The sequence below is a fragment of the Lissotriton helveticus genome, chromosome 5_1 (genome assembly GCF_964261635.1).
Source record: "Lissotriton helveticus chromosome 5_1, aLisHel1.1, whole genome shotgun sequence".
In the NCBI taxonomy this organism is placed as follows: domain Eukaryota; kingdom Metazoa; phylum Chordata; class Amphibia; order Caudata; family Salamandridae; genus Lissotriton; species Lissotriton helveticus.
In genome coordinates, this window is record NC_136065.1 from 1883298758 (window position 1) to 1883323771 (window position 25014).

Consider the following 25014-nt stretch of genomic DNA (forward strand, 5'->3'; position numbering starts at 1 on the left):
AGAAACATCAGACAGGGGGATCCGGCCGCAAATGTGACTTGATTCCTGCTTCACAATTCTGGGTTTTCATTTTTAATTGTGCAGCGCACTGAAGGAAACCTTGAGGCAGCGCATAGCACTATGTATTGAACGTGAAACAGGGACTGTTGGGTTTGAGGGAGATCGTAAAACACCTGAGGCAGAAAAATGTGTCAACAGGACCATTTCGTGGTAGGAAAAGTGAGTAGCGCTTGCATAGTATTATCATGATTTTTAACAGAAATGACAGCACACGATGACAGAATACAAGCAAAAGTCTCTGGGGTTAGGAACACGCCTTGTCCCTCGTTTTGATGTACTTGTGCAGCACCCCGCAAAGCTCAGTGTAGCCTCCATACCACTCGAAGGCGCGTGTACCCCGGCGACGGAAAAATCGCTCCCAGTATTGGGCCGAGGCGAACTCCTGCGAGCTCCGTGGCAGCAACTCCATAGCGGGAAACACAGAAACGGGCAAGGGAGGCCAGCGAGTACATTTAATCACAAGCTAGCAACAAACAAGCAAACAAATCCCCCGGCCCTCACTTACCTACCTCCGGCCGCTGGAACACGCTGTGACGCACACCGCAAGTCGGCCTGGAGCGCGCCTCGGCAGAGACGCGGGAGGACAGGAGCGTGACGCGCGTGAACGTGCACATTGACGTTCCCGCGCGTTCACGGACCTGAGTCGGCTCGTTCACAGGTCTGGAGCTGCTCGTTCACAGCTCTCACTCCCTTGGCAGGGAGGATAGTGACTATAGAACTCGCTGGCGGGAGCGCTTCGCGCTCCAACGCCAGGCGAGCCCTAAAAAGGAGCTTTCTGAGTTGTATTAAGTTCAGCAAAATAGAAGCCATATACACATTACTTTTTTATGATTCTCAGTGTGGTCCAGTGCTCTGCGAGGTGCAAGAGGGCCATTAAAAAGTCACTCCCTATACATGTAGGAGCCTATTTATAGTACGTTTAGTAGTACTACAATAGTGGTACTCACATACAACAACATTTTATCCACAACCCTACATGTGGAGCCTCTCCTACCTTTTATCTGCAGAGATATCCAATTAGTCTGCGGAGATCTGCGCAACCACAGGCATACTTTTTTTAAAGTAGAGAGGAGTGGCTGGAACATGGGTAATATTTACGACTACATGGGAAGAGTTTAGAGAGGAGTAAGGAGGGTTAAGTGAGGACTAGGGCAGGGTTTAGGGAGAAACATGCATCCATCTACAAATGAGTCCATTCCTATTCACAATCGATGCAGCCAAAAAGCACCCATAGTAGTCGCAAATGTTCTCCATCTCAGAGCTGGAGTAAGTCTAGTTCAACACATTCTCAGACACTTGTACTTCAACGTGGACTGAAAGGAGGTACAAACAAACTAGAAACGGAGAGAAAATAATGTTAAAATGAATTAACTTATTTCTACTTGTAAATCAAAACTTTAAATAAAATAGTTTTTATTTTAACCAATTTTTACACTCTTTTTAAATTTTGAATAAAGTCTAGTCATTTTTAATGCATAATTTATAAACATTTTACTTTAGGTACTTTAGTTATTTTAATTTAACATATTTAAATTAATGTCAAATTTGATTTGCGATTAAGTCAATACTACTGTAGCTTTTCTGTATTTTGCTCTACATTTAAAATAAACAGTAAATTAGATTACAATAATATTTAACATAAAATATCTTTACTACTTTTTTTTTCAATTCCATAAACTTTTTAACTTTTCCCTATACTTTACAATGGAGAGCTCTGCGCCTCAGTGGCGGATAGCTCTGCCTTCATGTGAAATGTTAGAAGTGGTTTCAGTGGTGAGACACAGGTAAGTCTGCACTTTGTAGTAAATTCACACTCCTAAATGGTGAATTGTTAAAAGCAATAATTACAAAAAGAGTATACTTATACATCTAGATTTACCTCTTATGTAATTTACCTTTCTGAATACACGTTACGTATGGATTTAATCACCAGTATATGTTATCTTGGGGTAGGGCAATTTTGCAGTGCGAGATTAATGGACTATCATGGTACAGTGGCATACAATACTAAGGTATTTAGGGGCACATGCATCAACCTAAATACGATCGCAAACAGGTCGATTCACAGAATCCCCTTTGCGTCCGGTATTTAGGCAATTGGGATCCATCAACCTAAAACCCATTCGCACTATAGGTAATCGCAAATTTTGCGATTACCTAAATTGTGAATGCTTTCAGGGAATCACAAATTGTCATTCCCTATTTGGGATGCATCAAAGCCTTTCCTAAATGCGACTTCGCATTTAGGAAATGCTAATTACCATAAACTGCAAGTTGATGGTAAATTGCAAAAACTTTCAAAAATGCACAAAAGTGCATTTTTCGAAGTGCCATGTGGCACACACATATGCCCTTAGGGCATATGTGTGCGCCACATGAGCATAAATGCTAAATTTGGATGTGCTTCAGGGTGGCCCTTAAGGCCCCCTAGCACCCTTCAAATTGCATTCACAATTTGCGAATTCCTATTTGGTACTCACAAATTGCGAATGGCTTCCCATTCATTCCTATTGGCCTCTAGGCTCAGAGGAATAAATTGGAAGGTATTCCTTAATTGCGAATCGCAATTTGCGATTCACAATTAGGGAATGTGTAGGAATCGCAAATATTTTTGCAAAACCTACATGCATTGGCAATTGCGAGTCCTTAATAGCAATTCCTTAATATTCGCTATTAAGGAATCGGAATTGCCTAGCTTGATGCATGTGCCCCATAGTAATATAGAAAGCAAAGCCTTGCTTGTTCAGAACAATGCAGTTCAGGTTTTCATATAGTACTTGCTTTGCAAAATAACACTGAAGAACATCCCACGATACAGTGTACCATATGGTTTTCATATTGTACTTCCTTTGCAAGATAACACTGGGGGACTCCCCACAGTACAGTAATGTGATTTGCCTGAATTGTCTGTAACAACTCCATATTATTCGCCTACTGTCTCCTAGGGTTCTCAGTATTGGGAAACTATGTGAGATAAAAGGTGTAAGTGGGCGCTTAAGAGTTTACTTTATAGCAAGCACTTATCTACTTCCAAGTTCCTATTATTTTCTGTAGCAGTCAATATTAATCTTGAACCTCTAATGCATTTGCAAAAGAACTAAAATGATGTGTCTGTAAGCCACTCATGACGTTGATGTTGGTACCGAACAGTTAATTCTATTGATACTAATTGAATATTAAAACGTAAATTTTATTCAGATTTTAGTCTTTTTTGATGTTTTAGTGACAATTTACTGAGGCATTTAAGAGTATGCAAAAGAGTAATACAAAAATATTACTATATACCTTAATTATTAGGCCCCAAAGTGACCATCCAGGGGCTGGGTAACCCCTTCAGCAGCACAGCCTGCAGAATGCCCAGCGACAAAAAGCATACACCTGAGGTAGAGGCAATGAGCAAGTTGGGGCTTTGTCTGCAACATGTACCTGGGCTGCTCCTTCTCCATACGCTTCCAAGGGGTGTGTTGATATCATTGTTTCCCAGGTGAAACTTTTATGGCAACGGGGGCATTTAAGGATTTAATTGGACGAGGAAGGGGGGTGGTTGCTCTGACCCAAGAAGAGGAGGCGCCTTTGCATAAAAGCTGTCAAGCCCACTTGCTCTGGTGTGGGAAGGTTGACGTGCTGCCCTCCACCCTTCACATCCACAAGCCTTTGAAAACAACCATTGGCATAGCCAATAGGTCTCACCTTTTGGATCTTATAAGTGTTTAGTCAGAGCTATTGGCTTTGCCAGTGTATTTAAGCTATGTTGTAGAGTAGGGTGGCTGTTGTGCAGCATGTTGCAACGTTATAATAAAAAGCATTATAAGCATTTTTGTTACCTTATATATAATAATAGCAGAAAACATATAAATCACCATGTATTATTAGTACAGTGCAGGTCCGGAAATGGTACTCATTATCCTGAATAATCAAAAATCAAAACGATATGCGCCATAGTATCAGGGGATGCGATGCAGCAGTTTAGGGAATAAAAACACTTGAATCATAATGCATATATCACCATAAAAACACAGGCCATAGCGCTCTTACGCTCCTATTATACCCTTTGCAGTACCCAATACGCCATGTAGACCGCAGAAGCCTCTGGGTTCCTCCTACACAGACTGTAGTAGTTACTGAGTCCCAAAATGATGATGCGGGACCTCCGTGGAGGACTCGCCAGTCATGTACCCACAAGACCTAGGCTAGCTTGAATTCAGTGGCACAGTGAGCAAGGGATCCACATCTGGGCATATCCATCCCACTTAGGGGTAGAAGTGCTACGCAAACAAATGATGGACGGAATGCTGAATAAACCATACATCCACCCCCAGTCAAGAGATCTGGGTTAAATCCATTGTTCTTTTGCTGACCAAGTCATCCCAGTTTAGACCCAGCCATGTGCAAATCAGTCTTGACCCTGCTTCTCATGGGAACAGTCCAGACCAAACTGCCAAGCCAGGTCCTCCCTGGACCGGAAACATCTTCATAGCAGCTGGACTCCTGTTTTGGGTACCAGTGTTTTATATAAATCCTCAAATCACTCAATCCCCTTAAAACTGCTGAGGACACCAAGGGGCCAAGAGCTTGGCAGTCTAGCAGGGGGACACGTTAGGTGCGAGCACATCGCACTATGGTCATGGAATCCACACAGCACCATGAGGAGGGGGGCCTGGAACCACTCCTTGGATGTCATGTCCTGCAGTTCAAAGACTCCTTCCCTACTTTGTTACTCCCCGAAAGGGATTGGACTTTGTGTACGAGTGGATGGGAAGAGGAGAGCTTGGCACAGTGGATAACAAGACTAGGGCTAGGAGGATACTCAAGACTGCCACAGATCATTTTGGAAACATCCTGCATGGTTAAGTGGCATGGGAATAATTGTGAGAAGGATCAGACTGAGCAGAATGCAACTCAAAAACTCAAGCACCATATTGTAGGAGAGCAAAGGTCCACCCAATCAGCACCCTGTGCACAGGCCCTTCGTAATCAAACATACATTAAAGTAGGACATGACAAGCAGACTCGCATGAACTTCCAAGACGACATTGCACAATGTCAGCAGCTGTGGCCCAGACTCTTAGTCACCCCTGAACTTCACTCAATAGCAATGATGTGCTCGCCCTTGGTTATGTGTACAGATAGCGTCTGCCCCGGCTATGAGCTGTGCGCTGCAGCACAGTTAATGGTGCAGGAGTTTCACAGACAAAATGCTCGCATTGACTGCACACACGGCTGTGTGTGTTTAATCTGTATTGTTTTAATGTTTCATGTGCGCACATGTACCTTACCCTTTCTATGTCACGTGGAGATAAACCTGCACATGGTGTAAAACAGGAAAATAAACTTCTGTGCACATTGTATGCCTTTGTCCCCTGCTCTTAGAAGTTCACAGGCAGTTATTGCGTATATTTTTTTAAACAACCTGCAGGTGCAGACGTGAAACCGGCACATGCAGCCTTGAAAATTAGACTGGTGAAATTTCTCTCCGTATTTCAGGAAAAACTTCGCATTCTACAAAGTTAGAAAAACAAACTGCACAGCATGCATGGAATGTATGCCCTAAGGACAGTCGCAAAATAACGTACATACATACTGTTGTATAGCTCCTATATATCCTTATATCGTGTTAAGTTAGCATAGGTACATTTGAGATTTAAACGCCATTTTTCCTTTCTTGCAACTTCTGCACACGACCCTTAATTGTTGACTTAGCTTTCAACCTAGTGGTTTGCCGTGGTGTATGTGAGAATAATATGTTATTGCTCTGATATCAGTTTTGTTTAATAAACCATGTCTGCACGGAGAGTGCTGAAGTTTCAGGAGCAACACGATATGGAATTGTTATGAGGTCTGATCTCCACGCCTTCATAGTCATAACACAAGTGCAGCCTTTGCCAACTTGGGCTTGAGGCGGGATTGATATTGCTTTGCACGAGAATTGTTAACACACTTGATGCGGTGCACATGCAGAGAGAGCTGGTGTATGCTGATGTGATTCCTTTCATGCTAGGACACTAAGGTATGGGCCCGCCCTAAAACAACCCAAAGAGACCTTCTTAGCTAATAATATAATATATGTGTTAGGGAGGGTGAGATATAAGTGTTGTTAACTCTTATTCATTACAGCATGTTAACATGCTGTCACCATTCGCTTTTTATGTCTTAGTAACTATGCTGATAATTTTGCTACTGATAATAAGTATACTTGTATTATCTAAGATACTGCGCCTGAGAAGACGGCATTAGTAAATAAACATTTCAAATGCACATGTGTCTTCTTTACTCCATGTTCTGGTTTGTAATGATAATATAACGAAAGAGTGTTCATGAGTCCCACGTACCCTGAGGTACTGTAAGTTCATGTTCTGGTTTGTCTAAACATTGGGTGTTTGATATGTCCAATGAGACACTGTAGCTAGCTCGGTAAGGGGTGAGTTGGTTGCTAAGGTAAGTTTTGGGACACCCTAATTTGCCGAGGTTCCACTCCTCTGTGCACAGTTCTGTGTGAGTACAGAAACCCTGCAACATGGCGCCCAACGGTTTCGGTGGTCTTATATCATGACACTCGAGTAGTTTATCGTTCATGCCTTAACCCCTTCACATCCGTTTCCGGAAAACGGGGTGTCGGTGAAACCTACCTATTTTTTGAAATAGGTCTTTATTCAAGCTTGATTCTTTCTTAAACGGTTTCTTTGAATTACTACCCAGTTGTGCTACAAAGTATTCTTTGTGTGTTCTTGTTTCCAGTGTTGTCATGGCGGCGGTGGCTATTGCGCAGCATAGTCGCGTAGCGGTACGCAACCATCTTCAGACGTACCAGGTCCCAGTAGATGGGATGGCTGTGATTTTCGTGGTATGTGCAGGTCCGGCGTTTCCTTACGAGTTGTTTTACTCTTGGGTTACGTTTCCGGCTGTGGACGCTAATTCTGGTTTGTTCCGCTCCTACACCGCCTCGGATGTCCCGGCTGAATATACGCCGTACAGGGCATTGGAAATACCTATTGATCATTGGCAGCATCGAGTTTGGTTTGATGGCGCCCTCCCCCACTCTTTGTCCCCTGCGGGGTTAGGTCCACTCTCAATTCCAGGTACAAATTGGCCTGCGTTGGGTGGCTTTACCCCGCACCCGAATCACGGGGCTTGTACCCTGGCAGAAATTCGCAGGCTACATGTAGTTTCCATTTCCGTGATTCGTGCTTTAGTGCAATACATCGGTCGTCATCTTCCTGGTGGTCCCCAGGGGGGTGCGGCCGCTCCCATGGAACGAGGCGGAATGCGTCTCAATCCAGTGATGGTTAATTCGGTTTTTGGTGCGCGTCCTGTTGACAACGATGACTTCCCATTCTGGCTAGCAGAGAAGTTTGATCAACTGGAGGCGGTTTTTCCGAATTCTACTCCTGCTGATAAACATAGAATGTTAACGATTACTCTACCGAAGGATATAACTCCTGAACTTGTTGACTGTGAAAGCTGGGGAAAAACTTTTGCGGCAGTTTATACGAGGTGCTTCGGCACCCCGTCTATGAATGCCCTGCCTGAAATCATTAGACGTGTTCAGAATGATCACGGTCCAGAGGCAGCGGTGGAATTGGGTATGCGCCTGTGTGGTTCATTTGAGATTGTAAGTGATCTCATTCTCTCCAATGTTAAAGGAGATGCAGTTAACTTTCAGGTGTCGAATGCTTTGGCTGCTCTGCCCGATGCCGACAAACCCCGCCAGTTAGCAAAGATTGTGGTGGCCGCTTATAAGACAATTGGCCGCACAAGTAGAGGTCTGAAATATTTTCCAGTGAAGGATAAAAAACAACCTCAGGGACAATCTGCAGTGACAGATGTCCAGCCCAAGTCCAAAAAACAGAATTGGCCTAAAAAACAGACACAGGGGAAGCAGACTAGGCAAACTCTGGATCCTGTTCCTGCAATACAAGCTCCTGCGCCGGCAGACAGAGTTTATGATTTGCGCGATCGCGCGATGATTAAATCACCTGATCGTTTTCAGGGTTCTGATCAACGCTCTCCTCGTTCCTTTCAGGAAACAACGGCCCAGAAGACCGGTGGTGGAGGAGGGGGTGGACGTGGACGTGGTGGCCAGCAAGGACGTGGTCAGTCCCGCCAGACAGACGGCGCAGTGAAGCAGGAGGATTCTACGCCTAAGCGTCCGCAGTTTGCGAAGAAGAAAGTCGCGGCCTTAACAGCGCATAGATATGCCACAGATAGTGAGAACGCGGCTTCGGAATCTGACGTGGGCTCTGACCTTGCTGGACAGCGCGGCGGAGATTACCATAGTCAGAGAGGCGCTCCGTCCACTACTGAGGGTGACAGCGACTGAAGTTTTTGTTGTTATAGAAACAGCCGATACGAGATTGGCTCCCCCTGAAAGACTTTTTGAAATTGTCCTGTTAATTGAAGGTGACATACAGCGTACTGTCAGAGGGGTATTTTGGGAGAACCTTTCGTCTACGTACGACATTTTGCTTTCCGAGGCTGACTGGCCCCCACCTTTTGTGCTCGCAGCGCCGCGAGGGGAGGAGGTAATCCTTCCCAGTTTCGCGCACACTGTCTCAACTGAGCATGCGCAGCATTTTGCAGAAGAGTGGGCTCGTGCTCTAGCACCGGCTCTCTACCGCAACCAATGTGGTTGGGACAAATTGTCCCCGTGCCACGAAATTCCTTTGCGGTCTGAGCCGCAGCCTCAGCCTCAATATCCCATACGGCGTGAAGCTAAAGCGGCCGTCGCAGAAATCCTTGAACAATTGGAATATCAGGGAGTTATTGAAACGTGTGTGTCACCGATGAATAATCCCCTTTTTACTGTGAACAAACCTGACGGATCATATCGTTTGGTTTTGGATTACCGGCATTTAAACTCGCATTGCCGTAACTGTGCTGTACAGAATACCCACGGCTCTGCCCTAGTGGATAGTCTCGTGCGTAAGCGTTTCAAGACAACGCTTGACATATCCAATGGTTTTTATGCCCACAGATTGGACAGCTTTAGCTCCCAATGGACCAGTTTTACGAGCGCTGGAGTCCAAAAGCAATTCCGGCGTCTTCCAATGGGCTACAAGAATAGTCCTGGTATATTTACCGCTCGTATTGTCTCTATTCTGGAGGCACTCGACCCTGATGCTTTTTCGTATGTGGATGACATATATCTCACAGACGACGATATTTGGGAGCATCTGTGTCGTGTAAATTCTGTTATTTGCAACTTCGCAGACATGGGTTACAAATTTAACTTTGCAAAATCGCACATTGCTGAACACACAGTGTTGTTTTTGGGCTATGAGCTCAACAATGAAGGTAGAGGTTTGGCTCCTCACTTCTTAGAGAAGTGCGCACAATTGCGCGCTCCTACAACACTGAAAAAATTACAATCTTTACTGGGCTTTTTGAATTTCGGCAGAACTTACATTCCGGATTATGCCCAGCGTATCAAGCCTTTGTATGCTTTGATACAACCAACTTTCTCGAAATCATGCTGGCTGCCTGAGCATTCAGCCATTTTGCAATCCTTGCAGGCTGATCTGCTCGCTTCTAAATATTTACTGACTCGTGATAACCACACCAACCTGGTAATAAGAATAATTCCCGGGACGGTGGGTTTCACATACCTCACTTTTAATGAAGGTGACACAGTACCTATCGCTTACAAGTCACACTTGTACACTTCGGCTGAGATGCGGTTTCCCACAGTGGAAAAAGTTTTAACTGCTGTACAGATGGCAATTCTAAAAGAACGAGCTCTGTCACAGGGGAAACGCATGCTAGTGGTAACACCCTGTCCTCATTTGGAGGCAGTCACGAAAGCCAGTGTACCAAATTCAAAGGCTTTGCACCCTCGGTGGATTCAGTGGGCTGCGTCATTGTCATCCACGGATGTCATGTTTATTTTTGACGCTTCCTTACGGTCGCAAGAGTACTTGCAGTATGAATTCGTTCATCCTGCTCCTCTGGCGATGCGACCTTTGGAGGACTACTTCCATTGCATCATTTACACTGATGGGTCGGCGCAGGTTGCGCATGGCTCTAAACATGCCTACGTTTCCGCATGCGCCATTGTGGTCGGTGCTATGTTGAATGATGAGTTCATTTCCAGGGAGGTACACACGTTGCCCCTGGGCGATTGCACCGCACAATTGGCAGAGCTTCGTGCTCTCTTACTAGCTCTGGAGTACGCAGATCCAAGTGTTACTACTCTAATTGTAAGTGATTCTTACTACTGTGTCCAGTCTTACAATGAAAACTTGTTCTTTTGGATTCAAAATGATTTTCATGATTCCAAGGGTAGCACAATAAAACATAAAATGATCTGGGTTCGAGTGGCAGAGCTTAAGGCTATGTTGCCACTCGTTTATGTGATTCATACTCTCGGTCATCAGCGCGTAGGAGTTCACGCTGTTGGCAACTCGCTTGCTGATGAAGCAGCGAAATCAGCAGTATCTACATACTTAGTTGCAGCAGTTACTAGGTCTAAAACCAAGATTGATAGCGACATCTTGGCAGCGATTGCTGCCTCTGAGAAGGGAAGTAAACATCCTGCGGGATTCCCTTCGAAGTATAAATACCACTTAAGTCCCGAAAAGGTTCCTTTTGTGACAATTCCTGATGTTGGGGAACGGCTGATTCCCAACTCGGATCGCAGAGCAGACTTGATTACAGCGGCTCATGAAGGTGTGGCGTCTGCGCATGCGGGCGTCTCAGCCACTGTAACGCAACTACAACAACGTTTCTGGTGGCGGGGACTGTACAAACAGACGCGTGATTATGTCCTTCTTTGTGACATATGCCAGCAGATTAAACCTTCAACTGCTACGCGTCCGCCACAGACTCAGTTGTACATTTCTAATAAACCACTAGGCTGTGTTTATTTAGATCACTGCGGTCCTTTTTCATCTGATACTGCGTATAAGTACATCTTAGTAGCAGTTGACTCATGCACACGCTTTGTGTGGGTATGGCCACATCGCAGCGCTGATTCACGGACTGTCATTAGAGATTTGCGTATCTTTATAGGGATTTTTGCCTGTGGTACCTTCCATTCGGATCAGGGTCCGGCTTTCGCCTCTAAGGCGTATAAGGATGCCATGACTTCGATGGGGGTCCAAGTCAAGTTTTCGTCACCCTACAGACCTGAGGGTAATAGTGTAGTTGAACGAATGAACCGTGATTTAAAGCAATCTTTGACAGCCCGAGTTATAGGCACTGGCAGAAACTGGCTGGCTCACCTCTATGGCGTGCAGCGTGCTCTTAATAATCTCCCTAGAAGGTCTCTGGGTGGGCGGACCCCATACGAAATGCTCTTTGGCATCAAGATGTACGTCCCTGACCTTGACGGTCTAGACTCTGTGGTTCGCGCCACTTCCTTTGACGCAGATGAACATTGCAATGTTTTACAGAATCTACAAAAGACCAGAGACAGTCTTGCAAAGGAACATTTGCCCTCCACATCGGATGATGCGTTGCAGATCCCGGTTGTTGGCTGGCTACCCCAAGTTGGAGAACTGGTTCGAGAGAAGATCGTCAACAAGAAAGAGTTTGGTCCCTCCTATCGAGCTCCAGTCCCAGTGCTTGGAGTGAAGGGCACAAGAACAGTCATTTTACCACCACTTCCAGGTCGTAAGGAAAACAGGTTTATTTCTATTGACAATGTCAAGATACACAGAGTGGCCGATTCTTCTTAGCATGACACCAGCTGTTTCCTGTCCTTCCATTGTGAGAAATTCAATTATGCCCACTGCTTCTAATATTGAACCTGAAGTGGCCATCGAATTACCTGCTGTTTCCAGTCCATTATTAAATAATTTGCCCGGAACTAACATGGATGAGACAGACTATACATACCCCACTGATTTGTCCATGCCTGACCTGCAAGCTCGTTTAGCCACGGAATCCAGATTTTCATTTGACTCTGCTTCCCTTGCCTCGAAAAAACCCTCTCACATTGCGGTATATGCTAGCCTATTTAAAAAACATTTTTTGATTCCTCCTTGGATATACATTTGGCTGGTCCTTTTTTCGGTTTACCTTTTTATGTCAATTGGTTTTGTGTTTTATTTTTTTCGGATTATGAATGGACATTATGTCGAGGAGAGAACTTGCATTACTCATTTAAATGGAACATTGGCCCCACTTTCCTCTTCACATTCTACACACAGATTAAAAAGAGACTTGACTTTGGTTAACATCACAGCATGGCCTGTTCTGGATGGAATCGCGTGGGATGCAGTTCGTTTTCAGATTCATGGCCCAACGGAAGTCGTTAATGTTCCTAATGTACTAAGAGTTAATATGGGGGATGTGGTGAAACAAAACATTCGTTCTGATGATTGGGATGTTAATGCTGTGGATAGTTTGTTTTCTGATTTGAAATACTATGCTGCTTTTGATGCTGAGGATTTATATTTAGAATCTGCTAATTATGGTGAATTGTTCTGTTACCAACATTATGGCAATCACTTCTTACACAAAACATCTTCCCGAAGGGTGGCTGTTAATTTTACTCAGTGGGAACATTGCCCAGCTCCTACACAAGGGAGTTCAGAAACGTTTCTTAAAAAGTATACTTATTTCACTGACTTTAACCAGTCCAATCCCGAGTCCTTTTATTTTAAATTTCACAAACAGCCACTGTCCAAGGTTAGACTTACCGATACAAAATTGTTGTACTCGAAGGCCTTCCTAGATCAATTAGTTACTGGGGGCTATGAATTATGGAAGGAAACAATAGACCTTAAATCAGTTTGGGGTTCTAGGGCCTGGCAGGTACGAGGCACTGAGGCTTTGCACCGTGCATGTCTCATCCCGAATCATATGTTGTTTTTAAATGAAACAATTTCCCAGACCACATGCTTTGGATTGGCTACATCTAAAAGGTTAAACACCCCGTCTTTCCCGGAGTTGGAGGAATATGAGGATTGGAGTAATTTTACTCAATTGTCCATTAAAGATATACAGGCTCTGCTTCTTAATTCCTCCTTTAACATTTCCAGTATGAATCCCAAGGGTTGGCTGCTTTGGCACCGTAGTGCTGATTCTTGCCAAAAAAGATTTTTGAATATATCTAACGGTTTTAAGACTGTTAGATCTGATCCCCGGTTTGATTTGAGTCATACTGTCACCTCTTACTCTGTGGGCAAGTTGTGTCAAGCTTGGCTGAAACATTCAACTTTACCTGCGGTTAAGTATCACCTTTCCAAACTGAATGCAGACGTGGATTTGAATGATTTCATTAAAGGCCCAGCAAGTGGCAGGTCAAAAAGGTGGTTATATGGGGTTTACAATGAAATTTGGAAACTCTCACAGATTGAGGCCGCTTCGCGCCTTAGGGCTATTGATCAGGCGAATCTTGAGAAAGTGCTTGCAGTTGTTGACAATAGCATTAACGTGCTTTCCTCTAGAATTTACACATTAGATAATATTGTGTCGTCTGTTGTTGATATTGTGCATGATGAAGTGTCAGTATTATACCATGGTCAAAATCAATTACGGTCAATCATGCAGTTTGCATGGACACTTCAGACTCTGAAAATGGGTAAAGTTCCCTGGGGATACATGAACGTTTCCTCTTTGTTTTCCCCGTTTAATTTGACAGACAAACAACGCTTGCTTTCAATGCGTGATGCTTCCTTTTCTATGCTCCATATTGAAAGATTGGAGTCTTTACCTTTTTCTGTGGCAGAAGCCACTACTGCTACGTGGCTTATCCACGGTTTAATAACACTGCCTTTTGCTTTATATAAGTTTTCAAATTGTATGAAATATGTGCCAATAGGTCGTTTTGAACCCTTAGGTAGCGGTTTTCTTCATGAGGTCTGGTCACTCCCATACACATACAGATGTTTCAAGGATGAACAAGAAGTTTATCTAACAGGGGATGAGTGTACTGAGACGCCAGGTCATTCTGCTATCATCCCCACGTTTAAATTGTTAGAGAATGGTAGTTATTTAATGCTCAATAATGAAAACTGTTGTGGTTTAATTAAAGGTATAGCTTTCATAGTAACAGTTAGTGAGCGAGTTATTTGCTGCAGAAATGTTCTTTATCCTCCCACACGTGAACATAGGGAGTCTTCCATTTGGCCACAGATACCGACCTTGGGAGCATAATTCAGCGGCATGGCTAGAATAAGAGCTCTATTGTCCCAGAAAGAGGTGGCCTTGAGCTCGGCCCGTGAAACTTTCGTGCTTCACATTGCTAACACCCGTACGGAGGTTCAGGCTCTTTTAAATACTGATTTGCCTTTGCATTTCGGAGCCATGGTCCGTTCTATCTTTAACGCATCCTCCACAACGGGCCTAGCACATTTTTTTAAAGTTGTTAGCGGTGGTCTCGTGACTTCCTTTGAGAAGATTTTTGGAGTCATCCCTGCCTTCTTCCATTCTATTTTTTCATCCTTATTTGGAGGGTTCCCGTTCTTACTTGCATTAGCGGCTGGCGCTTTGGTGGTTTTCTGCCTTTTTAAATATGGATGCCCTTCCTGTGCAAGACCACGCTCAGCTGCTACTGACGCGGTTTCGCAACCGCATGCTTGATTATTATGGCACACTGCCGTTGGCGACTCTAAGCACGGCGTTTGGATTATCTTTTCGGTTCTCCTATTTCACCTGTGTCCAGCCTGTATTTCGCTGCCTGACCTGTGATTTCCTTTGGGCCATTGATTTGTGTCTCTGCGGACCAATATCTTCTGACGTCGATTTTGATCAACTGATGAGTCCTATCATTGCTCACGAGTTGGTTTGTTCTGACGAAAGGATTATGGCCTTGGCGGTGGCACATGGACTAATGAGTCCCTGGGATGTGTTGTCGGCAGCGCGAAATTTCTTGGAACGAAGTTTTCTTGAAAACCCACCGAGCTGTCCTCTGATGGTTATAGAGGATCCGGTGCTGGAAGATCACGTATGTTCCTTTCATCTTTTAAATTGGATGGCTGAACTGTTTTCGGATGAGGACAGTGACTTCCTCCTGGAGGCTGTTGCGGCTTACTTTTCATATACAGTCTTATCATAGACAATGCCTCAAATTGACATGCTGATTGATAGCATTTCCTTGATTTTATTGACTTTTGGTCAAGACTTTTTATTTTTGCTTGCCTATTGGCTTGAGCCACATTATACTTGTGGGCTAATTTTTGGCATTAGTTTTTATATTTGAATTTTTATTCATGCTCGTTTATAATTGGATTCTGCTCTCATGTGATGGCACTTCTGTTATCTTATTTAGTCCGTTCTCGGATCATGGGGGGGTGTTGTATAGCTCCTATATATCCTTATATCGTGTTAAGTTAGCATAGGTACATTTGAGATTTAAACGCCATTTTTCCTTTCTTGCAACTTCTGCACACGACCCTTAATTGTTGACTTAGCTTTCAACCTAGTGGTTTGCCGTGGTGTATGTGAGAATAATATGTTATTGCTCTGATATCAGTTTTGTTTAATAAACCATGTCTGCACGGAGAGTGCTGAAGTTTCAGGAGCAACACGATATGGAATTGTTATGAGGTCTGATCTCCACGCCTTCATAGTCATAACACAAGTGCAGCCTTTGCCAACTTGGGCTTGAGGCGGGATTGATATTGCTTTGCACGAGAATTGTTAACACACTTGATGCGGTGCACATGCAGAGAGAGCTGGTGTATGCTGATGTGATTCCTTTCATGCTAGGACACTAAGGTATGGGCCCGCCCTAAAACAACCCAAAGAGACCTTCTTAGCTAATAATATAATATATGTGTTAGGGAGGGTGAGATATAAGTGTTGTTAACTCTTATTCATTACAGCATGTTAACATGCTGTCACCATTCGCTTTTTATGTCTTAGTAACTATGCTGATAATTTTGCTACTGATAATAAGTATACTTGTATTATCTAAGATACTGCGCCTGAGAAGACGGCATTAGTAAATAAACATTTCAAATGCACATGTGTCTTCTTTACTCCATGTTCTGGTTTGTAATGATAATATAACGAAAGAGTGTTCATGAGTCCCACGTACCCTGAGGTACTGTAAGTTCATGTTCTGGTTTGTCTAAACATTGGGTGTTTGATATGTCCAATGAGACACTGTAGCTAGCTCGGTAAGGGGTGAGTTGGTTGCTAAGGTAAGTTTTGGGACACCCTAATTTGCCGAGGTTCCACTCCTCTGTGCACAGTTCTGTGTGAGTACAGAAACCCTGCAACAATGCACGCCTTATGGCACTTTTCGCATGGATATTTTTGCGAACATCTGGTAGCATCACACACCACCGAGTAAGACCTCGCTGGTACTTTATGCATTGAGAAAGATATGTTAATTGAATTACCTTTAGTGACTCTGGTAGTTCTGCCTATATGTCATTCTAGTTGCTGCATCGACAAAAGAATGCAGGTGATTTTAAACAACCTTCTATTCGTGTATAGGCTACTGGAAGGATTGACATCTAGCATGGGGCGCTGGAAGTAGAGGTGAGAGGTAATTCTGAAGCGTGAAAAAAGATTTCATAGGATTAAAACATACCTAGGCACTTTACATGTGTTATGTACAAATGATAAATACGCACAGAAGTTCAATTTACACACTCATCGGTTGCGCTCCAAATAGGTTTTATAGTACATATATGTATAGTACATATATGTATGACTGGTCATATCAAAGTCAAGTGGCCATTTCAATGGAAATGTGCGCTCTGTAAAAGGCAGCAATGTAGCACGCCATGCTTTAGTAATACATTTATGACAATGTGTTTCAAAATGTATCACTGGACTACTTTCCAATCATTCTTCTGCCGAATGGACGTGGTTTACTCGCTACACTTTGTATAGCACATGGATCATTTTCACAACCCCATTGTTATAACATGGACATCACCCCCACTCTGAAAACTGTTCCAGCGCCACTGCCATCTAGCCAGTATTTTAACAGCTGGCCTGCAATTTTAGATCCAGGCCACTGGAAATATTGGGGAAACCCGTGAAATAAACATATTTTTTTTTTTATCTTCTGGAAAAAAAAAATTAAAATACCAAACTTTTAAAGAAATCGGACAAAAGGGGGGCGGAGCTAGCCAGCGCCGATGTAGGACGCGAGGGTGCCCTCGGCTATAATGGTTCCTATGGAGGCCAGTTTAGGGGCTGTTCGGGTTCGTCTCAGTGAGGGGTGAAAGGGGGGAGGGACAGGGTGCTGCCAGGCCAGGTTGGGGGAGGTCAGCTGTGGGAGGGGAAGTTTGGAGTGGGGGGTGGTTGGGGTATGGTTTTGAGAGGGGGAAGTTCAAGGGGACGCCAAGTACTGTGTTGCCCAGTTTTGCCTATTGTGGACGTCTCTCGATAGATACGACTTCACAGAGACTAGCCTACAGAACCGGTGGTACTCCGTCGGTTGCCTATTACTCACCCTACTGGGATCACTGATATAGGCGAAGTCAATACAATATGTGACTCGGATACTTTGACTGCACTATCTCGGAATGTGAGAGGGCTTAACGATTATCGCAAGCTTCGGAAGGTGTTGAATTATCTACACAGGCACCATATTGACCTTGCCCTTCTCCAGGAAACCCAACTCCCACTTACAAGTAAAATGCTAACAGCTAAGGGGTTAGGGGGAAATAGTGTTGCGGCTGGGTTCACTACACACTCCAGAGGAGTGGTCACGTGGGTCAACCCCAAATCAAACCTGAAGTTAGCACAGCTTATGGCTGACCCGGAAGGCCGCTACTTAATTGCCAGATGTGTTGGCAAAGGGCACGATCTTATTGTGGTGAATGTTTATGGGCCTAACTATGATGACCCCGAGTTTTACGCTGCCCTGGCAACGAATTGCAGATCGTATGTTAACTCTAGGATGCTGTGGGGGGGTGATTTCAATTTTGTGTTCGACCCGGACCTTGATAGATCTGCGGGTCTGGCACGTCGGCTAGCGGCCTCGGCATTACATATGCAGGCGGAATTGATTAGGTTGGATCTTGTGGACATCTGGAGACATAAACACCCCATGAAAGGCGGTTACACACATTACTCGGCCTATCATGATGTTCACACGAGAATAGACTACTGGCTGGCGTCTCAGACACTGCTCAATAGTATAAAACGGTGCGCGATATTGCCGCGCACCCTCTCGGACCACTCCCCTCTACTTTTGGTTATAGAGGTACCGGCAAAGAGAATCCCCCCCATTTACATGGCGGTTCCCTCCTTACTCCCTATTAGATGAGGTGTTCAGGGGAGAATTGGCTGAGGACATAGACACTTTCTTTGAGACGAATTTGGGTTCTGTTGATAGTTTTCAGACTATATGGGACACGTTTAAGGTATATATTAGGGGTATGGCTATGTCCAAACATTCGAGTGTTTTTAAATCTATACAAATCAGATTGAGGCTGCTGGAGACCCAACTGTCGGACCTGGAGGGACGCTTACTGGCCGACCCGATGCTGAAACTACACCGCACATCAACAGGTTACTAGCAGAGTATCATGAGGAGGCGGACAGGGAGGTGCAACATATGGGCAAGTACTCTACGGCGCGCACGTATGGAGAAGGGGAGAGGCCTGGCTCTCTGTTGGCGAGAATGATGCGCAACGACAGACGGCCTCTGGTAATTGACGAATTGATAACGTCCACAGGGGAGGTGCTCACAGACGAGGTGGAGATCCTCCAAGAGTTTGAAAAGTATTATGCTGGTCTCTACAAGTCCAGATCCACACAAGTCGAGGGGGAAATAGATGATTACCTTAGCTACATTAAGATGCCCTTCTTGCCCAACTCACAAAGGGAATTTTTAATGGCGCCCATACAGAAAGATGAGATCTTAGAGGCTCTGGAGGGGATGCGATCTGGCAGTGCCCCTGGGGCAGATGGGTTGACTGTGGGCTTCTATAAAACATTTAAAGACAAACTGATCCCACACCTGATAACCCTATTTGACGACATCTGTGAGGAGGGCAGTATGCCTCCCTCTATGAGGGAAGCAATGCTTGTTACCATTTTAAAACCGGGGAAACCTCCCAATGCATGCAGTTCCTATAGACCACTATCCCTGCTAAATGTCGATGCCAAATTGTTCGCTAAGGTACTAGCTATGCGCCTGGCACTTCTAGTGCCGGTGCTGGTGGCACCAGAACAGGCCGGATTCGTACCTGATAGTACGTACAATATTCGAACGGTGCTATGTGCCATGCAACACGTATGTCAAGACAATAAAGCGTTGGCAATTTTTCTAGACATGGAGAAAGCCTTTGACTCTGTGGAGTGGCCATTCATGCTCAGGGTTTTACGGAAGCTGGGACTAGGAGAACCTTTCCTACAGATGTTGGGGGCTTTGTATTACAAACCCACAGTGAGACTAAGAATGGGGGACAAGGTCACAGATGCCTTTGAAATAAGTAGGGGAACTAGGCAAGGGTGCCCCCTCTCACCCCTCCTATATACACTGGTCGCGGAACCTCTGGCATGTGCGATCAGGGAATACCATAGCCTGGAGGGTATCAGCTTTCCAACATACAAAATTGGAATCTCTACGTACGCTGATGACACACTGCTGTATATTCGTGACCCGGAAACTAACCTTTCCTCAGTTTTAAGAGAAGTAGTCCGATTTGGGGCCCTCTCAGGGCTGAAAGTAAATTGGACGAAATCGGTTGCGTTCCCATTGACACCTGTAACCCTGCCATTTGAGATGGAATACCCATTGCAGTGGTCTACCGACTCAGTACGGTACTTAGGGATACAACTTCACACGGACCCAGATGTTCTGGTAAGGGAAAATTATGTGGTTGCATACACAAAACTAGTGGAGGACGTTGATGTGTGGTGCAAGCTCCCATTGTCCCTTATGGGCAGGATAGCCATTATGAAGATGGTTGTCTTGCCAAGATTCCTCTTCCTATTTAATAACATCCCTGTGGTGCTATCCAAGGCCTTTTTTAAACAGCTGACTCAGGTGCTCATCAAGCTGGCATGGGGAGGCAGGCAACCCAGAGTTCGGTGGACGATATTGATGCTTCCCATGAAATGGGGGGACTGGGTGCACCGGACATGGAAAGATACTATAGAGTGGCGCAAGCAGCTCACCTGCATACCTGGACACATGGAGACCACGATATCTCCCATGTAATCCTTGAGCGATTGTTCGCGGACCCCTCCCCCCTACCGGCCACTGTTTGCTTCCCAGTAGACCGTAGTATTGGTAGACTAGATTCGATCAAGGCTACGAACCATGCTTGGCACGCGTTGGTACAGGCGCAAGGCTGTGAACTACTGTATTCCCCACTTATGCAGATAGACTGGGGGGTATGGCTGGCGCCGCTGAAAGAGAAAGGAGTCACGAGAGCATTGCATGACCTGGGAATCACGAAGATGGAAGACCTGTTCATAGATGGGGTGGTTAAATCCTGGGAGCAGATTCCCCCCTTGCAGCCAGAGGCCTCGCTTCTATTACGTTTCCAGTTCCACAGGGTTCGTAGTGCGTTGCTAGACCTCTTAGGCCCGGACATGGCGGAGCCGCCGGATGTCCAGAATTTACGTATGTGATTAAGTCTATGTCATCTCGCAAACTAGTTACCAATCTCAATAAACTGGAACCCCGACATATGCAGTTCCAATACTCCAAGGCTAGGACAGACTGGCAGAATGATCTGCAAATACAAATTACTGACGAGATGTGGAAATATTGCTGTACTAGCACTAGGAAACTATCTCTCAATCGTAGGCACGTAGGCACAGATTAGTTCATTTTAAATTTCTGCAACGTGTTTACTATACTCCAGAGAGACTGCATAGGTACGGGCTTAGACAATCAGCTGAGTGTGAACGTTGTCATGTGCAAGTTGCAGATTTTATCCATATGGCGTGGAACTGTCCTGGCGTCAACAAGTTCTGGGAGGAGATTTTCTCGGAACTCGGTCTAATATTGGACTCGGAGATGCCTGCCGACCCGGCGCTAGCTCTCCTGGGATACTCCAAGCCCCTGCCGGTTGCACAACGACGATTGGCAGATATGGCTTTGTTGATGGCCAGGAGGGTGGTGGCTACTTGTTGGATGAGAGGTCCACGCCAACCAAGAAGAGATGGGCTAGAGACATGTTATATTGTTGCACTCAGTCGGAAATATACAGTGAATTGCTTCCACCCAAGAGTCGGCCTAAAAATTTCTGGGGTCTGTATCAGACGCATGCACGCTCTGGGGAAGAGGAGGAGATAGAACAGACTGAAGCGATTAATCCACTTGAAACTCATGAGGAACTTGCTGAGTTTGATTAATGGGGGTCCTTACCACACGAAGAGAAGGTACTGAGTACTGTGGAAATGGGAGGGATATTGTCCCAATGGGGGGGGGAGGTAGAGACTGGTGATACTTAATTTCCCTACGTAATTGGTGAGGGACATAACGGAGGAGAACGCTGATCAGCTCTCCATACATGACACTGTGGAGTAGGGCCCGGACACGGGACATCTCGTCCTCCTAATGTAAAAGGGGGGGTTGCTGATAGGCAGCTACTAGGTAATTAACTTGGGAGTGCAACGGTTGGCGTGTTGTGGGTGGGGGGGGTTTGTTGGGGTAGGACTTTAGGATTGTATTGCATAATGATATGTTCGCTGATACACGGCTTACTGGGCCTGGCATGATACTTGCATGTGTGTGGAAATACGCATTTGTCTAGGGTGCTTGTGACTCATATAATTGCTAGTACTCTGTGCCACTGGAGATCACTGTCTTACATCATAACCAATTGCCGCCGGGCCTCCGGGATGCCGGCTACAGGGCTGTGTACAATGTACTCGCACAATGCGGATGAACTGTCGAACACTCGCTGCCGGCCCCAGGGTTGTAGGCTACACGCTGTGTATAATACTCTGTAAGTGAATAAAAGTTTTTGAAATAAAAAATTAAAATTAAAAAAAAAAAGAAGAAATCGGACAAAAAGTGTTCGAGAACGGTCTAATCATTACACAATAACTGTCAAACCAAATAGATTGATAATGGTAATTTAGCAAATTAATTTTGATAATTTTACTTGAATTTTTTTTCCATCTGCCAGCTCTTTGCTGTTCCTGAACAGCAAAATGTACAAATGGCAGGCGATTTTATTAATATGGAAACGCAAGCTTCTGGCAGTTCTAGAACCCCAACACAGACAAAATTGGACGAGAATACAAACAATACTGTTCTCCATGCTTGAAAAGATTCATGCCCAAGGAATAAGACGGGCACACGCAGGCAGATTTATATTGTGAAGGCTGCCGCTTCTTTTATTATGATTTTTATCATTCCGACCCACAGAGAGCACCATCCCACAACATAAACAGCGGCCCTCAATATTAAATACCGAAAACTAGTCAGGCTGGCTTACAAACCACCGTACCGTTGGTTGGTGGAGGGATTCCATTGAGCTGGAAGTCAGTGGTAATTCACTGGTTTGTTCTGAAGGGCGCTGTCCTGATATATCCGACTCATGGCTTGAGCGTAGGCTGTTTGTGTGGTTAATACTACACGTACTGAAAATGCGAAATGGGAAGTAAAGGAAAAGAAAACAAGCAATGGCCGCGCGGCCGGAGAGCACGTCATGGAACTGCAAGAACAAGCAATGGCCGCGCGGCCGTGAAACGGACACGGCCGTGTGGCGCGAAAGTCAGATGGCAGCTGTGCACGTCACGCGCACTTGTGCTCGTGACAGCAAGCTGGTGGCCGGCAAAAGTAGCACTTTTAAAAGCCAGCTACTAAATGTCTCTCCAGGCTAGCGCATGCGCTGGCTCTAGCAAGACCTAAAAAGCAGACAAGAACACATGGGTGGAGACAGCTTGGAATCGAGTCAAAGGAATAGGTGCGGCTCCACATGGGTCTCGCCAACACCCCTCCCAGTTTGCAGGGCAATGTAACTTCCCCACTACTAACTGCATTGAAGTGAATTTCCATCTGTAACAGCTGCAACAAAAACTGACAATTAACAAAAGTTGTTTTTTGAAGACTCTTGTAGATCTTATAAAGTTAAATATTCTGCTTTCCCATTGTACCATACAGTTTCTTCAGGCATTCTCTCACTCTGCAGTCTTTGTTGAAACTCTTAATAATGACCAACTCTGCTATTTACGATGTGCTTTGAAACATCTCTCAAAACCTCAAATCTGAGTTTCTGGTAGTGCAATTTATTCCTGGTTATAACTCTGCTTTCAACAAGTGCTGTAATTGTAATTCCATTTAGTTCTGTTATTTTCATTGGCGAAGGATGAAATTAACCTTTGAAGACCTTTACTTGACGGTGCTTAACTAACACTAAATAAAGGAGGTGAGGGATAAGGAGCCAAATAAAAGTCCAGTGCCCGTGCCCCCTGGAAATGAACAAACCAAATCAATGGGCCACTGTTCCTTAGAGAAAACAAGAGGTGTTTCAGAAAAATGAGAAGGAAAGTCAAAGTGACTTTTACTTGGTGCCCTCACACATTTCAAGGGAAGTCATGCTTTATCATAGGGCGGTGCTCCTCATCTGGCCGGCGCTGCAATGCCCTACAGGTCCCCAGAAGCATCACTTTAGTGGAGATCTTTTGCATGTACGCCATATGATGAGTGCGAGGTAGTGGTAAATTAGTTTTAAAATGGCTAGAGGATATTTATGCTCGTCAAATTTAATGAAAAGATTCCTCTGTCATAAATAAAAAAAACAAATAGGTTATGGCTGTTGGAGGGTTATGATGACCCTAAGTAGCTATGATAAATAAGTGTGTGAATGAAATTGTGTATAGGTCAGGTCGACATGTTTCGCGCCCTTGATGATCTCTGGAGGAGATCCTTAGCGCTTCTTCAGGACCAAAGTAAAAAGTGAAAAGTTAGACAAAATAGTGGTGTATTGCCAATGGCCTCTTCAAATTGAAGAGGTGCCACCGGTAGGACCCTAGTGGTGGTCCAATCTAAAATGATAAGAGGGAAAGGGGAGGAGGGTCCACACAGACAGTACATAGAAACAGAATCATGTTTCTTGTGTATGGATCCTGATACAACCAGATTACACCTTATATGTGGACCATGTTAATGTTCCTGGTCTTTGAAAGGTGGCCAGATGCAGTCACTGAGGTGACTGATCAATAGAGCCATATGAATGCTGTGCATAATGTTAAACCAATGGGGAGGTAGTCATGATTAGTAAAAACAAGCATAAGAGTATGGGTACCCCAATACGGTATCATAGTTAGTTGTGTATATCATAATGATTAGTATTCACATCAACTCTGTAGAAAATCATATGCCATATACCAGCATAATGTGTAAGAAATATCAAAATAGTTCAGAGTTTTGCAATCTAGGCAGGCTCTGAGTAATTGTAAATCAAGCGTTATCATTATTTGTCCCATTAACCTTTACATAAAGGGAATTCATGCCCAGGCGTGGAGGGGTGGGGGGAAGGAGTGAGGAAAAGGAGGGACCTCTTACCTATTAGATATAGTTGTTAGTCCCTTTGAGTCAAACGAGAGGGTGCATTTCATTACAATCTGTATTGAGAAAAGGCAGTTACTGTTGTGCACATTTCGGCGCATGAAGTGCTTGTATCGTCAAGCCAGGAAAGTACTCACAGTCTCGGTAAAAGGCACAAGCGGCTGCACCTACTCATCCTCTGAAGCGCCCGTAGATGTTTGGTGGCGTATTGCCTCACGGTGTTATAGTGTGTTATAGTGCACGGCTTCGAGCGTCACCGGAAGAGAGGGTGTGATAGCTAAGTCAGAGGTCGCCATCTTGGAGCTGTAAACTGGTGCCGTGTCAGGAAACAAAAATGCATATTGTTCAGTCCAATAAATTTGGGAATTCACCGACAGAATTTGTAGTCAGTGAATTATTTAATAGGGTGTAGTAGAACGGGCAATTAAATAAAAAGGTGGCTGTTCGCGTGGGCCCGACAGGATTGGTAAAGGATTAATGCCCTGTTGATGTGGTAAGGATGCCGCATCAAGATGCCAAAGTGCCTTTAATTTCTCAGTCCAATAAGTTGGGAATTCACAAACAGA

At 44.7% G+C, this 25014-nt stretch overlaps 1 long non-coding RNA gene across 1 annotated transcript in view; it reads right to left on the bottom strand.

Moving 5' to 3' along the window:
• LOC144753857 (uncharacterized) overlaps positions 1-24621 on the bottom strand; it is a 132303-nt gene extending 107682 nt beyond the window's left edge. Inside the window, exon 1 of the long non-coding RNA XR_013594569.1 lies at positions 24446-24621. This is a non-coding gene — a long non-coding RNA (uncharacterized LOC144753857). The remainder of the gene's footprint in view (positions 1-24445) is intronic.
• Positions 24622-25014: the final 393 nt, after the last annotated feature.